We start from the raw sequence: 17,914 nt of genomic DNA, 5'->3' as shown, positions 1-17,914 counted from the left end.
GCGAATATTAGTGTTTTGTAATCAGTGTTACGTCGTCTTTTCATTTGTGTTACTTTAGATTAGAGGTAAATGAGCTTCAAGTTTGCCGTTCACAAAAGACATAAAAAAACAACGACAGCTACTGAGGCGTAGGGCCTTCCAAATAATTCCCGTTGCTCTTTATTTATGATGTTTGAGCTACAGTCGGTGAGTCTGGACATTATTTGTAACTGTGCTTTAGACCGAAATCATAATTACAGAAAAGCAAATAAAACTCATTGTGCTATGCTTCAGATATTTCGGCTGTCAGTCAATAGGGTATCGGCAGGCTTCGCAGCATCTTCGAAAGGAGATAGCTGTTGGTAAACCTTTCGGGATGTGAGCTCGTGGTCCAAGAAACTCTTCCGTTCCTGACGTTTCGTCCAGGACTGCGCTGGACATCTTCAGAGGCGCTCCTCCGCTGAGTCTCGCCGACTGACCGGTCGGACGTCCGAGAACGACATAAATACTGTACGAAAGGGCACGTGGTCAAAGTAACACGTGATGAGCAGGGATAATCCTTGTCAGAGATAAAACTTAACTATCAATTGTCGTCTTGTCAAAGATAAAACTGTTAATAACTGGCAACCAATGTTGTACAGTCGCAAGAAAGTGATGAGATGTTTAATTGACTCTTTTATCAGAACATGTTACGCGTTTCGGGATTACACCCATCTTCAGACATCACAAACTTCAACTCCTTCCTAACCAACCAGGCGTACAACCTTGAAAACTGAAAGAAAGTGTCGAATAAGATATGACTATAACTGCGACAAGCAGTCTTGAAGCAGACCGTATACTGACTTCAAGACTGCTTGTCGCAGTTATAGTCATATGTTATTCGACACTTCCAGACCGAAAACCATTAATACAATCTTGATTTCACAATCTTAAGCCTTTATCATAATTTCGATTTAGTACCTCTTAGATATAAAAGAGAAGAATTACAGAAATTGTGACCTCCATCCTTGTTAAAACTTATGTTTCTTTGCTTACACCGACACACGTCTTAGTTTTTTGTGAATTCTGTAGATTATGTGTGGCATTGAGTAATTTGTTAACTGTGTTTTTTTTGGGTCTACTCTCACTGCAAGTTTTATACATTTTCGTGGTAATCCCGAATTGTTTTTTTGGGTAAGACACAGGACTTCACTAGACACAAACCGCATCAGGCTCAAAAGTGCGTAATATCTTGCTAATGCATGATGGTTAGACCTGCCTCGTGTTACAGTTTTGTTTTATTAAATTAGACTTTTGTCACACTGGTGTTCTGGTAAATTGTAATTCATTTGTATTATAACAGTGCATGTTTTATAGCGTTTATAGGTGATTTACTGAATATAACATAAAAGCGTAACAGAGAAAGTAATCATCAATAACAGAGGGTGTACCAAAAATATACGGCGCAAATTGCAGGACACACTCCTCACACGTAGACGATGTCGTGTCCCGAGAAGGAGTGAGACTGATACGTTGCTACAACACAGGGGGCTCGCCTCAGTCGATCTTCTTGATGAGTGGAAGTAGGCGTGGGCCGCTTGCAGACTCCAACAGCTGTAGGAGACAAGCTAAAAAGGTGGTGCAGGGCACGGAATTCGGTGAGGACATCTCAAGGAAGCGGGGTAATAATTCTAAGTCTCTTGACTAGCGAACTTGAAGGATCCTGTTGCACTGCTACTGAACCCAACTCCCCATCAGTTGCCCATCTATTGTTCTGGCTCTATCTCAGTAGCGACGGCGGCGCCAAAGCGACCGTCTCGGCTTAAGTCCGACGTCTGGAGACGAGCGCCACAGACTTGCGTGCTGATGGACGTTTATTTATATTGTCGCAGAAGAAGCTGAGTAGCACCGTCACTGTGGTGTAGCGGTTATGATACTAGACTGTTGCAGGGAGGGTCGTGAATACAAAACACACCTGAACCGTAGAATTTAATTTCTATATTCGGTTCGAGGACATTCTAGAAGTATCCACAAATATCAAGAATCATTGTACTGAAATGTTCTGTAACTGTATATATACCGTATGTGTTCTGGCCGGAGGCAGTTTGCTCCGCGCTCTTCTACATCTACATCTACATTTATACTCCGCAAGCCACCCAACGGTGTGTGGCGGAGGGCACTTTACGTGCCACTGTCATTACCTCCCTTTCCTGTTCCAGTCGCGTATGGTTCGCGGGAAGAACGACTGTCTGAAAGCCTCCGTGCGCGCTCTAATCTCTCTAATTTTACATTCGTGATCTCCTCGGGAGGTATAAGTAGGGGGAAGCAATATATTCAATACCTCATCCAGAAACGCACCCTCTCGAAACCTGGCGAGCAAGCTACACCGCGATGCAGAGCGCCTCTCTTGCAGAGTCTCCCACTTGAGTTTATTAAACATCTCCGTAACGCTATCACGGTTACCAAATAACCCTGTGACGAAACACGCCGCTCTTCTTTGGATCTTCTCTATCTCCTCCGTCAAACCGATCTGGTACGGATCCCACACTCATGAGCAATACTCAAGTATAGGTCGAACGAGTGTTTTGTAAGCCACCTCCTTTGTTAATGGACTACATTTTCTAAGCACTCTCCCAATGAATCTCAACCTGGTACCCGCCTTACCAACAATTAATTTTATATGATCATTCCACTTCAAATCGCTCCGCACGCATACTCCCAGATATTTTACAGAAGTAACTGCTACCAGTGTTTGTTCCGCTATCATATAATCATACAATAAAGGATCCTTCTTTCTATGTATTCGCAATACATTACATTTGTCTATGTTAAGGGTCAGTTGCCACTCCCTGCACCAAGTGCCTATCCGCTGCAGATCTTCCTGCATTTCGCTACAATTTTCTAATGCTGCAACTTCTCTGTATACTACAGCATCATCCGCGAAAAGCCGCATGGAACTTCCGACACTATCTACCAGGTCATTTATATATATTGTGAAAAGCAGTGGTCCCATAACACTCCCCTGTGGCACGCCAGAGGTTACTTTAACGTCTGTAGACGTCTCTCCATTGATAACAACATGCTGTGTTCTGTTTGCTAAAAACTCTTCAATCCAGCCACACAGCTGGTCTGATATTCCGTAGGCTCTTACTTTGTTTATCAGGCGACAGTGCGGAACTGTATCGAACGCCTTCCGGAAGTCAAGAAAAATAGCATCTACCTGGGAGCCTGTATCTAATATTTTCTGGGTCTCATGAACAAATAAAGCGAATTGGGTCTCACACGATCGCTGTTTCCGGAATCCATGTTGATTCCTACATAGTAGATTCTGGGTTTCCAAAAACGACATGATACTCGAGCAAAAAACATGTTCTAAAATTCTACAACAGATCGACGTCAGAGATATAGGTCTATAGTTTTGCGCATCTGCTCGACGACCCTTCTTGAAGACTGGGACTATCTGTGCTCTTTTCCAATCATTTGGAACCCTCCGTTCCTCTAGAGACTTGCGGTACACGGCTGTTAGAAGGGGGGCAAGTTCTTTCGCGTACTCTGTGTAGAATCGAATTGGTATCCCGTCAGGTCCAGTGGACTTTCCTTGTGTGTGTAAATGCTGAATAAACCTTCGTTAAGTGAAGTTAGTGTTCGTCATGCATGTAATTACACCTTCTTCTACGTGCCATTGTTCTGGTGGAGACGCTGGGTATTGGAACTTGTGATAGCGCACATTATCGACGTCACAGTGGCTCCCATCAGGCCACGACAGAGCCGCCGTTTACGTGGCGAGAAACCCGAGTTCGAGCCATATTCAACAGATCGCAATCTGTTGGTGACAGAAGAAGAAGAGGACGTTACGATGCAGCAACTGTGTGCCACCACATGAGACATCCTTCCGGGCTCTCTGGTGACGATGGCCGAGATCCAAACAAGTGGCTGAAGGTATATGAGCGTATAGCCAAATTTAAGAAATGGGATGACACTGTGTGTTTGGCTAACGTATTTTTCTACTTGGAGGGCACTGCTAAGCAATGGTATGAGAACAACGAGGAGAAGTTCACAAGCTGGGAAGTATTCCAGGCAGTATTTCGGCGACACACAACGACAGAAGCGCAAGGCTGAAGTTAAATTAAAGTATAGGACACAGCGTCCAGGAGAAACTACAGCATCCTACATTCAAGACGTCTTGGAGCTGTGTAAAACCGTGTATCCTAGAATGAAGGAGGACGATAAGGTTGCACATCTCATGAAGGGTGTCGCTGAGGACATGTATCAAGCCCTACTCCTGAAGGAGGTTTCGACAGCAGACGACTTCATAAAATTGTGCCAGTATATCGAGACAATGCATCAAAAAGAAATTACACCCAAGAAGTTTGAACGGCTTCCAAACGTCTATGATGTCTATGATGGAAGAAGAAACTGATTTCACAAGTGTTCTTCATCAGATAGTGAGAGAGGAAGTTCAGAAGCCACTTGGATTGCACGGCGAGCAAAAAACCGAGACGCTTCAAGAGTACATAAGGGAAGAAGTGGAACACACATTGAACCCAATCTCTCGTCCTTCATTTCCTTTAAAACGGTGAGAAAGTCAAGACCCAGGCGAAGTTACGTTCCTACAATGCCACATGGGGAACCTGTTTTGGCACCAAGGAAGACTGACGTCTGGAGGACCCAGGATAACCTACCAGTATGTTTCCACTGCGGACGACCGGGACATATGATGCGCTATTGTCGAGAAAGGCGACGGATATTTGATGGTCCCCGCGCCAGAAGACAGCAGACCGATCTTAGCCGACGGCAACTCCGGGACGACGAAGATCAACAAGAAGATGTGGGTGCAGGACGACGTAGGTCACCATCGCCGCAAGCTAGCCGCTGGAGAGGACGCTCACCAACACACCGATCAAGGCTTCCAACGCCGTTTAGAAGCTCCAGCCGATCACCTAGCCGCCGCAACCTGGAAAACTAAAGGGTGCGACCTTCCTTGGAGGTGAGGCCGCGGAAGAGAAAAATCCTCCGTCGTCGAACACTACAAAAATGATAGAAAACTACGTCGATATGCTCATGGATGGCCGACCAGCCCAAGCTCTTGTGGACTCTGGAGCATCATATTCATTCATTTCGGAGAAGTACCGTCGCCAGTTGTAGAAAACCGTATTTGTCGACAGCAAAACATCTCTGCTGGAGGTGGCTAATGGGAAATGTGTCAAATCGACATGAAGATGTGTCATTCCTATAAGTGGCCATACACAGTCCTTAGAATTCATCATCTTACAAGAGTGTAGTCATGACGTCATTCTCGGATGGGACTTTTTGAAAGCTTCTCAGGCAATTATAGATTGTGGTCGCTCGAAGATTATGCTAGACGAGATGAGATACTGTGGACAGGAAGATGCGCATCCGAGTGTTTGGAGACTATGTGTGCTGGATGAAGCGACTATTCCTGCAGTCAGCGTTAGAAAGGTAACTGTCATGTGTTATGCCATACATCAACCCATGGATCTTGTAGTGGAATGTAAGAGAAGCATACCACTGAAGAATAACTTGTTCATCCCAGCCTCTGTCGTCTCGTTTAAGAACGGATTCGGTGCATTATGGATAGCTAACTGCCGCTGTGAACCGCAGATCCTTCCAAGACGCATGTGCGTAGCAAATACTGAGCCGTTAATTACAAAACAGCTGAGCGTCATAGAAACCTCCCATACCTTGTCTGTGGGCGAAATTAGCGCTACCACTATGAGACAAGATCTTTTAGCTCGACTGTCACCAGATCTCACTAAGGAACAACCGATGAAGCTACTTGCCGTTCTTCAAGAGTTCTATGAATGCTTCAATCCACAGATGAAGGGCAAATTAGACAAATCGACGGTGAAGCACCGGATTAGCACTGGAGACCATCAACCAATAGGCCAGAGAGCATACGGTGTGTTAGCAACGGAACGTCGAATAATTTGCGACGAGGTAGAGAAAATGATGAAGAATGACAACATTCAGCCTTCGCAGAGCCCATGGTCGTCGCCAGTGGCTCTCGTCAGGAAGAAAGATGGTTGTTGTTACAGGAAGCTTAATAAGATAACTAAAAACCAACTCTTCCACGAATTGACGATACTCTAGGTTGTCTGAAGAGGGCTAAGTTTTTCTCAACCATGGACATGTACTCGGGATACTGGCAAATCGAACTAGAGGAGGCTGATGGTGAGAAAACTGCATTCATCACCCCTGAGGGCCTGTATGAGTTTAAGGTAATGCAGTTTGGTTTGTGTAATGCACCAGCAACTTTTGAACGAATGGTGGATAATCTTCTAAGTCACCTGAAGTGGACGATGTGTCTTTGTTATTTAGATGACATTATAGTGTTCTCAGAGACATGTGATGAACACATAAAAAGACTGAGGGCCGTTTTTAAGTGTCTCCAACAAGGCGGACTAAAACTTAACCTAAGAAGGTGTCTCTTTGGAGCAAAAGAAATCAAAATACTTGGACACCTAGTGTCAAAGGAAGGTGTGCGGCCAGACCCAGAAAAGGTGACAGCTATAACGGAATTTCCTATTCCTAAAAGTATTAGAGATGTGAGAAGCTTCCTCGGATTATATTTTTATTACTGTCGTTTTATCAAAGACTTTTGTATCAAAGCCAGGCCACTCCAAGAATTGTTAAAAGCCGATGCTAAATTTATCTGCGGTGGTGCTCAATAAGAGTCTTTCGATGTGCTGCGAAAATCTCTGACGACTTACCCTGTACCTGGTCTATATGATGAGAGAGCACCTACAGAACTACACACAGATGTCAGTGGGTGTGGGATCGTTGCTGTTCTGGTGCAGATTTCGGATGGAAAAGAGAAGGAGATAGCCTTTGCTTCTAGTACACTTAGAAAAGCCGAGAGAAACTACTCAACTACAGAAAGATAATGTCTTGTGCAAATTTCGACAGTATCTCTATGGAAGGTCATTCACAGTTGTTACAGACCATAATTCACTTTGTTGGTTGACATGTCTTAAGGATCCAACAGGACGACTCGCCAGGTGGGCACTACGTCTTCAAGAGTGTGACATTACCATAGTGTACAAAAGTGGAAGAAAAACACCGAGATGCCTACTGTCTCTCAAGAAACCCTGTGCAAGACCATCAAGACTTTGATGACGATAGTGACTGTCTCGCTACACTCCAGGATCTCTCTGCTGAGTAGAAGAAGGACGCCAAGATATCCTAAATTATGCTTGCCTTAAATTGGTCAGTGGATGTGAAAGGACAATTTAAGGTAGTTAATGGATTACTTTGCAAGAAAAACTTTGATCCGTTCGGAAAGAGGTGGCTACTAGTGACTCCTAAACACATGCGCTTAGATGTTCTACAGAAATTCCATGACACACCTGAGGCCGGACATTTAGGATTTATTAAGACGTACGATAGGATCCGCAAGAGAGTTTCCTGGCCAGGTTTATTTAGGGGTGTCCGTCACTATGTGTCGCACTGTCGAGAGAGCCAGAGGAGAAAAGCAGTTCCTGAGAAACCACCTGGCCGATTCATAACAATTCCACCAGCCGAAACGCCTTTCCAGCGTGGTGGGACTGACCTCCTCGGACGATTTACAATGTCTGCTAGTGGCAATAGATGGATTATTGTTTGCAGTGATCTGACACGCTAAGCCATTACAAAAGTCGTGAAGACAGCTGAAACATTCGACGTGGCCAAATTCATCGTGGAAGACATTGTATTAAAACGCGGTGTCACAGGGTCGTTAATTACGGATAGAGGGGAAGTTTTTCAATCGAATCTTGTGACAGAGATAAACCGTCGGTGCAACATTACTCATCACATGACGACTGCCTACCATCCGAAAACTAACGTGCTTACTGAATGCCTTAATAAGACATTGACCGACGTGCAATCAATATTCGTCAATGTTGAGCAGAGCAACTGGGATGAGGTGCTACCTTTCGTGACGTTTGCCTACAACACCTCTAACATTCTGCGTGGTGTCTGTTTGTTCTATGTCGTGTCTCCCTACCACTTTCGCGCAACGACGCTCTGAGCGTGTTTTTTAGGGAATTGACTAGTTTGAACCTGGGACCTGTTGCTGGTAAGGAGACGTCAGACCACACATGACATGTAGAATTCAGAAGAGTTCAGTGAGACTAGCGATGATATAACCAAATACTTAATGATTTCAGCGTCAGCTCCACTGCACTCCCTGTAAAGGAATCTTAATACTAACTAAATTTAGTGGAAGGGGTTCAAGGTTTTCCTATTTTTAGTTAGCTGGCAAAATAACGTCGAAAAAGCAGTTAAGTTTACCATTGGAAATTTTATTCTAATCACAAAACATCGTTTATAAATTGCACTATTGATAAAAGGAAATGTTTTAATACAAGATGGTAAAAACCAACTGCGTTCAACAAAAATGTGAACGAATATTCCCTGAGTGGGTTTCCAAGTTCTACAATGGATCGAAGGATGACCTATGCCATATCACATCTATAATCTAGGTTTAAATTAAGTTTCACAAAAGAGAAAACTATCAAAATGGTCTACAGTGACCCTCAATTATCTTTAATTACTTATCTAACTTGTCGTAAATTACAGTGGCTGATGTGGCTTCTCAATAACTATATAACAGAAAAATCATCGCGTTTCAGATTTTTACTTCAAGTGGCAAATGTGAACTCCATGAGCTTTAATTGACGATCGACACTAGTATTACGCAAAACGGGGGTGTAACAGATGAGACTTCTGCAGTTCTGAGTGAAGCTTTATGCGCTGTTATGCGGCATCGCGTGTGTTCATTACCTTGTCGGTGCTCGTCGGGGGGCGGCGGGCAGCACAGCTCCGCTCACCTCGCCGTCTCGGAAGCAACTCTCTCCTAACTTCTCTTTACTACAATTTACCGAAGTTGGTTAAAAAAAACTATCTGGCTGTGTTTTCATCTGACCAATCAGGGTCTCATTGTTAACCTTAAGCTCCGCCTACAAAAATTCTGTCTATCCAATGAGAAACGTTATACTTTTCGTGGTGGAGCAATGTTTTTAAAGTTTGCAACGTAACAAAGACGCGAAAAAGTCTCACGCTAAAACTTGCAGCTGGTGTGGTCCTTTTTGTGTTATCGTAAGATATATACTGTTCTTCTGGAGGGCTCCATCTTTTAACATGGGCTGGGGGGTGGTCCTGACGTAACAGAGACGCGAAAAAGTCTCACGCTAAAACATGTGGCTGGGGTGGCCCTTTTTGTGTTATCGTAAGATCTATACTGTTCTTCTGGAGGGCTCTAGCTTTTAACATGGGCTGGGGGGTTGTCCTAACGGTTAGCTGGCGACGTGGGTGTCCGTCCCTTATCGTAGGGCCTTCTAACTTAACACGATACTGCTCTCGGCTTCTGTTCTCGTTTCTCCCCTCGGAACTGCGTCTGTCTCACGGTGGGAAGGTATGACATGCACTTAGGCATTCTTGTGTTAGTCCGTGGTATTCCATTTGCTCACTCGTTACTCGTATTACTTTGGTTAATTTAATGTCACGATTTATTCGGAGCTATGTGACATACTACTGGATTTGCTTATCATGTCAGGGTTTTCATTTGCCTGAGACCTTACACACCGCCAAACAAGACAACACAGGATTTATGCCATTTTTCCTGGTGCATGGGCGTAAGGCGACGACGACGATGGACACTGTGTTTCTGTTACATCCTGATGACGTGGACGTCGACTGCATAAGCCAGGTGTTAACCAGAACTGAGGTAGCTCGGCAGTTAGCTGGCCTCCGCACGCTGAAGGCTCAAAAAAAAAAACGATCGCCGAAGGTAAGACGCGAGCCACCGCCCTGTTATCTACCTGCCTGGTAACCTCGTCTGGATCTTCATCCCGTTCGGAAGGTTGGTCTCTCTGAGGAGCTCCTCAAGCGCTACTTTGGACCTTATAAGGTTGTAAGACAGTTGTCTGATGTTACTTATGAAGTTGAAGATTTCGACCCCGACACAAGACGACGAAAGATCAGAGATACGATCCACGTCCTTCGAATGAAGCCTGCAACCCAGCGTAAATTCGAAGCTCCAGGAACAGGCAACAAGCGAGAAGGTGACGAAGAGCGTAGCGGCAAAGGAAGTTCTAAGAAGATCACCGCCAGGGCGAACATCCGTCATCGGGAGTCGGAGTATGCAGGACTGATGACTCGTCCCCGGACTAGGAGGACGTAACACCGAGACGCTGTTCTCTTAAGGAGGGAGCAATGTCGCAGAAGAAGCTGAGTAGCACAGTCATTGTGGTGTAGTGGTTATACACTCCTGGAAATTGAAATAAGAACACCGTGAATTCATTGTTCCAGGAAGGGGAAACTTTATTGACACATTCCTGGGGTCAGATACATCACATGATCACACTGACAGAACCACAGGCACATAGACACAGGCAACAGAGCATGCACAATGTCGGCACTAGTACAGTGTATATCCACCCTTCGCAGCAATGCAGGCTGCTATTCTCCCATGGAGACGATCGTAGAGATGCTGGATGTAGTCCTGTGGAACGGCTTACCATGCCATTTCCACCTGGCGCCTCAGTTGGACCAGCGTTCGTGCTGGACGTGCAGACCGCGTGAGACGACGCTTCATCCAGTCCCAAACATGCTCAATGGGGGACAGATCCGGAGATCTTGCTGGCCAGGGTAGTTGACTTACACCTTCTAGAGCACGTTGGGTGGCACGGGATACATGCGGACGTGCATTGTCCTGTTGGAACAGCAAGTTCCCTTGCCGGTCTAGGAATGGTAGAACGATGGGTTCGATGACGGTTTGGATGTACCGTGCACTATTCAGTGTCCCCTCGACGATCACCAGTGGTGTACGGCCAGTGTAGGAGATCGCTCCCCACACCATGATGCCGGGTGTTGGCCCTGTGTGCCTCGGTCGTATGCAGTCCTGATTGTGGCGCTCACCTGCACGGCGCCAAACACGCATACGACCATCATTGGCACCAAGGCAGAAGCGACTCTCATCGCTGAAGACGACACGTCTCCATTCATCCCTCCATTCACGCCTGTCGCGACACCACTGGAGGCGGGCTGCACGATGTTGGGGCGTGAGCGGAAGACGGCCTAACGGTGTGCGGGACCGTAGCCCAGCTTCATGGAGACGCTTGCGAATGGTCCTCGCCGATACCCCAGGAGCAACAGTGTCCCTAATTTGCTGGGAAGTGGCGGTGCGGTCCCCTACGGCACTGCGTAGGATCCTACGGTCTTGGCGTGCATCCGTGCGTCGCTGCGGTCCGGTCCCAGGTCGACGGGCACGTGCACCTTCCGCCGACCACTGGCGACAACATCGATGTACTGTGGAGACCTCACGCCCCACGTGTTGAGCAATTCGGCGGTACGTCCACCCGGCCTCCCGCATGCCCACTATACGCCCTCGCTCAAAGTCCGTCAACTGCACATACGGTTCACGTCCACGCTGTCGCGGCATGCTACCAGTGTTAAAGACTGCGATGGAGCTCCGTATGCCACGGCAAACTGGCTGACACTGACGGCGGCGGTGCACAAATGCTGCGCAACTAGCACCATTCGACGGCCAACACCGCGGTTCCTGGTGTGTCCGCTGTGCCGTGTGTGTGATCATTGCTTGTACAGCCCTCTCGCAGTGTCCGGAGCAAGTATGGTGGGTCTGACACACCGGTGTCAATGTGTTCTTTTTTCCATTTCCAGGAGTGTACTACTAGATTGTTGCATGGAGGGTCGTGAATGTAACACTCACCTGAAATGTAAAATTTTAATTTCTGTATTCGGTTCGAGGACATTCTAGAAGTATCCTCAAATATCAAGAATCATTGTATTGGAATGTTCTGTAACTGTATATGTACCGTTTGTGTTCTGGTCGGAGGTAGTTCGCTCCGCGCTCTTGTATGTGAAAGTGCTGAATAAACCCTCGTTAAGTGAAGTTAGAAATCGTCATTCATCAAATTACACCTTCTTCTACGTGACAATATTGTTCATAGCTCATCACAAGGATGTTTCAAGAACATTCTGTGGCGCGCGAGGCGGACCAGACACATACCCAGTACACTTTCCATTTCCATACAAGGTCCTGTCTGTGAGCTTCCTCCGGCTCTGGCTACATAATTGCTTATTGCCTGTTATGTAGGCCGTCCCTGAAACTGTTTGTCTTCCCGGCGCCGTAAGTTCGGCGGCGGCTGTAATCGCTTCCCACATACATCCTGCCCAGTGGCCGGCCCCTGCTCGGCTACAGTAAAATAATTCTCAAAAACTCTCATTAAAGTATCTGGCGGGATGGAGATTTGCGACGACGAAGAATTTATGTTATATGAACATCGATCTGGAAACGCTTTTCCCCCTGTTGCAATTCATTTTCTCCAACGAGATCAGATTGTAAATTTTCACATTCGACATGTGTGGGCAGACGTCAGTCCTGACGCAACTGTCGAATCAAGTCATCAACAAAGATATTCTGTCAGTTTTTCGACCGGCATTGTTGGCGACTGTTTGGCAGGGTCTCACTTTCTTTCATCCAGTCTCAGCGGACAGAGTTGTAGCAATTCCGTAGGAAATGTTCCACCTGATGTGTTAGCAGATGTGCCTTTAGAAGTGCGACAAAACATGTACTTGATGTACAATGGAACACCGCCTCATGTCCGTCGGCTCCTAGCTAAAAGATTCGCTGACAGATGGATAGATAGAGACGGACGAGTTACCTGGTCTCCACGCTCTCCCGACCTCACTGGACTTTTATTTGTGGGGGCATTTGAAAGCTCTTGTGAGTGGAACCCCAGTACAAGATGTTCAGAGTCTCTGTCCCCTTATTATGGAAGGCTGCTAAACCATACGCAGTACTCCAGGGATATATCAGTGAATGCGAGATTCACTACGACAGCAGGTTGATGCATATGAAGGGCTAATTGAACATCTTCTGTGAGAAAGGGTTTCACGTACGGTGGTGCGTTCTGTTCGTGTGTGTTTCGAATTTTTAATGGATTGGAGAAAATGAGTTGTAACATGGAAGGAAAGTGTTTCCAGATACATGTTCATCTAACATAGTTTCTTTATCTACGTTTGAGGAATGAGTCTACATCTACATCCATACTCCGCAGGCCACCTGACGGTGTGTGGCGGAGGGTACCTTAAGTACCTCTATCGGTTATCCCTTCTATTCCAGTCTCGTATTGTTCGTGGAAAGAAGGATTGTCGGTATGCCTCTGTGTGGACTCTATTCTCTCTGATTTTATCCTCATGGTCTCTTCGCGAGATATACGTAGGAGGGAGCAATATACTGCTTGACTCTTCGGTGAAGGTATGTTCTCGAAACTTCAACAAAAGCCCGTACCGAGCTACCGAGCGTCTCTCCTGCAGAGTCTTCCACTGGAGTTTATCAACTCCGTAACGCTTTCGCGATTACTAAATGATCCTGTAACGTAGCGAGCTGCTCTCCGTTGGAGCTTCTCTATCTCTTCTATCAACCCTATCTGGTACGGATCCCACACTGCTGAGCAGTATTCAAGCAGCGGGCGAACAAGCGTACTGTAACCTACTTCCTTTGTTTTCGGATTGCATTTCCTTAGGATTCTTCCAATGAATCTCAGTCTGGCATCTGCTTTACCGACGATTAACTTTATATGATCATTCCATTTTAAATCACTCCTAATGCGTACTCCCAGATAATTTATGGCATTAACTGCTTCCAGTTGCTGACCTGCTATATTGTAGCTAAATGATAAAGGATCTTTCTTTCTATATATTCGCAGCACATTACACTTGTCTACATTGGGATTCAATTGCCATACCCTGCACCATGCGTCAATTCGCTGCAGATCCTCCAGGATATCAGTACAATTTTCCATTGTTACAACCTCTCGATATACCACAGCATCATCCGCAAAAGCCTCAGTGAACTTCCGATGTCATCCACAAGGTTAGTTATGTATATTGTGAATAGCAACGGTCCTACGACACTCCCCTGCAGCACACCTGAAATCACTCTTACTTCGGAAAACTTCTCTCCATTGAGAATGACATGCTCTTATTTTATTCATTAAACGAGTGTGGGGAACTGTATCGAACGCCTTGCGAAAGTCAAGAAACACGGCATCTACCTGTGAACCCGTGTCTATGGCCCTCTGAGTCTCGTGGACGAATAGCGCGAGATGGGTTTCACACGATCGTCTTTTTCGAAAACCATGCTGATTCCTACAGAGTAAATTTCTAGTCTCCATAAAAGTTATTACACTCGAACATAATACGTGTTCCAAAATTCTACAACTAATCGACGTTAGAGATATAGGTCTATAGTTTTGCACATCTGTTCGACGTCCCTTCTTGAAAACGGGGATGACCTGTGCCCTTTTCCAATCCTTTGGAACGCTTCGCTCTTCTAGAGACCTACGGTACACCGCTGCAAGAAGGGGGGCAAGTTCCTTCGCGTACTCTGTGTAAAATCGAACTGGTATCCCATCAGGTCCAGCGGCCTTTCCTCTTTTGAGCGATTTTAATTGTTTCTCTATCCCTCTGTCGTCTATTTCGATATCTACCATTTTGTCATCTGTGCGACAATCTAGAGAAGGAACTACAATGCAGTCTTCCTCTGTGAAACAGCTTTGGAGAAAGACATTTAGTATTTCGGCCTTTAGTCTGTCATCCTCTGTTTTAGTACCATTTTGTTCACAGAGTGTCTGGACTTTTTTTTTTTTTTTTTGATGCACCTACCGCTTTGACATAAGACCAAAATTTCTTAGGATTTTCTGCCAAGTCAGTACATATAACTTTTCTTTCGAGTCCTGCAATTTGTACCGTACATTTTTGTTACAGCCTGTATCCCGCCATGCCTCTATTAACCAAAACAGTCTGACGATTATCAGGCAGTTTTTGGATTGCACTTATGTTGAAAGCTACTGATATGGAGATAAAGATGTCGTTAATCCAAGTTTAAAGTGTATTTTCGTCCACAAAGAAGTTTTCTTGATACTTATTCATTAAGGAGCGAAAAGGATAAACGTCTCAGAGCTCTAGATCAGAAGTAGAAGTGCAATACGGATTGCTTTCTAGCCAAGTTCCTGGATAGGTTCTTTTTGAAATCAGCAGAGTGTAGACGGGCATTCTTGTACAGTAGCAACACTACTTGCAGTTTCCTATGTAGCTTTCAGTGTGTTGTTACTCCAAGGCTCCTCGGTTGAAACAGATGCCAGCTGCAGTGTAAACTCCTCTGGAGTGCAGTTAATTAACACAACACAACTTGTTTGCGCCACTAGATGGATAGAGTTATATTGTGAGGACTCACACTGGCATATGTTTCCGTTCCCATATGTATAACGGTTTTAATTTATTGCATTCAAACGATTCGGCTGTCTGCAAATAACCCTTTTTCTAAAGAGCGGGTGAATGTTTCAAGCAGAAATTTATGTCAAATACTAAGGTCTGTACATAATTTAAGCTTCTAAGTCAATGCAATCAAAAGATTGACCAAATACGTCACATATTTCGAAATTCCCAAACCTAAGCATCAAATACTATAGATGGAAATGTACGCCCATGTAGTTCCTGATGGTCTAGAGATTTCGGTCAGAGGGCTAGCTGCCTATTGTAATAAAAAAAACTGAGCGAAATATTCAACGATCAACTTTGACAGGTGTGATGCGACATCTGTCCAGTTTAAATACCGAGGACAATAACGATGCCGGCCATGGTGGCCTTGCGGTTCTAGGGGACTGATGACCACAGATGTTAAGTCCCATAGTGCTCAGAGCCGTTTGAACCATTTTTGGAGTCATAGCCCCACTACTGTACTACTTATCAGACCGTATTTTTTCGCAAATGAACAGGGAAACACAGTAACTGTCAATGTCGATCGTTACCTGGAGATGTTATGAACTTTCGTTACACCTGCATTCAACAACTTTCCAAACGTTCAAAAAGCCTCGTTTAAACAGGTTGGAGCGACATGACACACTGCACGGCAATCAATGGCATATGTGAGAGAATTGTTTGACAACCGTGTGATCTCAAGATCTGGTAACATTCCCTAGCCCCCTAGATCGCCAGATTTATCCGCTTGTGATTTTTTCTTGTCGGTCTACCGACTCGATCAAGAACCCTGGATGAGTTAAAACGGAGAATTTGGGATGCAATTCACAGTATCCCAGCTGAAAAGTTGCAGCGCTCAATGAGGAATCTCAACAGCAAATTTCAGGAATGTATTCGTACCGGAGGATGCCATCTAAAAGACGTAATTTTTAAAAATGATAAAAGCCATCAATCTTTAGTAAATGGTAAAGTTGTAAGGTTTCAATTAGTATGAATGCAATTTCTTTCCTTCATCACTTCTAGTTTTATTGCATTGTGGAAATGTTCCCGTTTTCCTGTGTCAGCCTGTAAAATGACCAGAGAACCAGGCCAGTGGGCGTGGTCCGCCCGTAGGGCTGAAGCGGCGGTAGCAGCTCTCGCTTATCATAGGGGCGCTGCCTAATGGCTGTCATCTACGTCCATGGCTTCTGGCGAGCCGTCGAAACTGTCCGACCGGGATACCAGATAACCCAATACCATATCCTGCCGGAAGTTTGCAATATCACCTGTATTTCCTGATACTGCTGCAACTGCTGCTTGAGTGAGTTCCATATTAGGAATACCAGTCCCAGGATACTGGGTGCAGTAAGGACAGGTGGTGGTGGTGGTGGTGTGGGAACTACCAATAGCAGCACAGTGGGGGTGAAGGAGACGGAGACGGGTCATCAGTTACCATAATTAAAATAACAGTTATCACTTTACATTAAAAGAATTCGAACACATGAGTAAACAAGAACTTAAGACCATCACTCAGCCCACAAATTGCTCATAAATCATGACAATTATTTTCACCGTTATTGATCATTAGCCAGCCATGGTGGCCGAGCGGCTCTAGGCGCTGCAGTCTGGAACCGCGCGACTGCTACGGTCGCAGGTTCGAATCCTGCCTCGGGCACGGATGTGTGTGATGTCGTTAGGTTAGTTAGGTTTAAGTAGTTCTAAGTTCTAGGGGACTGATGACCTCAGAAGTTAAGTCCCATAGTGCTCAGAATCATTTGAACCATTGATCATTAACTGGACAGTTACTGCGCATTAAATATGTCCTGGGTAAACAAGACATTCACCTAAGTGAGCAGTTTTTCCACGTGAGGAGAGCTAACGCAGATGGGCAGTTTGCACAATGGTGTCTTTGTCACAGAACTCGCCCTCACCCACAGTCGAAGAACAATGGGAAGTTGCACAAAATCAGTGCGAGATCTTATCATAGTTAAAACAGAGATAAATTCTGCCGAAATTTTTACAGACGCGCAAACTGTGTTCCGAAAGAATAGATTAAATAAAGTACGTGGTGGTGTGTTTGTGTCTGTTGGTTGTAGTTTATCTTGTAGTGAAGTTGAAATAGATAGTTCCTACGAATTACTATGCTTAGAGGTTATACTCAGCAGCCGTACCAAAATAATAATTGCCTTCTTCTACCGACCTCCCCCCCCCCCACCCACCGCCCCCACCCCGACTCAGATGATATAATAGCTGAATCGTTCAAAGAAAACTTGAATCTCATCACAAATCAGTACCCCATTCATGCACTTACCATTGGTGGAGACTTCAATCTACCCTCGATTTGTTGGCGAAAATACATGTTCAAAGCCAGTGGACAGAAAACATCTTCCGAAATTGAACTAAATGCTTTCTCTGAGAATTACTTTGAACAATTAGTTCATGAGCCCAGACGAATTGTAAATGGTTGCGAGAACACACTTGACCTCTTAGCCACAAACAAGCCTGATCTAATTGAGAGCGTCATGACGGATACGGAGATTAGTGAACACAAGGTCATTGTAGCGAGGCCGGACGTGGTGGCCGAGTGGTTCTAGGCGCTTCAGTCTGGAACCGCGCGTCTGCTACGGTCGCAGGTTCGAATCCTGCCTCGGGCATGGATGTGTATGATGTCCATAGGTTAGTTAGGTTTAAG

This window comes from Schistocerca serialis, chromosome 3 (genome assembly GCF_023864345.2).
Source record: "Schistocerca serialis cubense isolate TAMUIC-IGC-003099 chromosome 3, iqSchSeri2.2, whole genome shotgun sequence".
NCBI lineage: Eukaryota > Metazoa > Arthropoda > Insecta > Orthoptera > Acrididae > Schistocerca > Schistocerca serialis.
The sequence above is the reverse complement of the archived record's forward strand: the minus strand, read 5'-3'. Positions refer to the sequence as shown.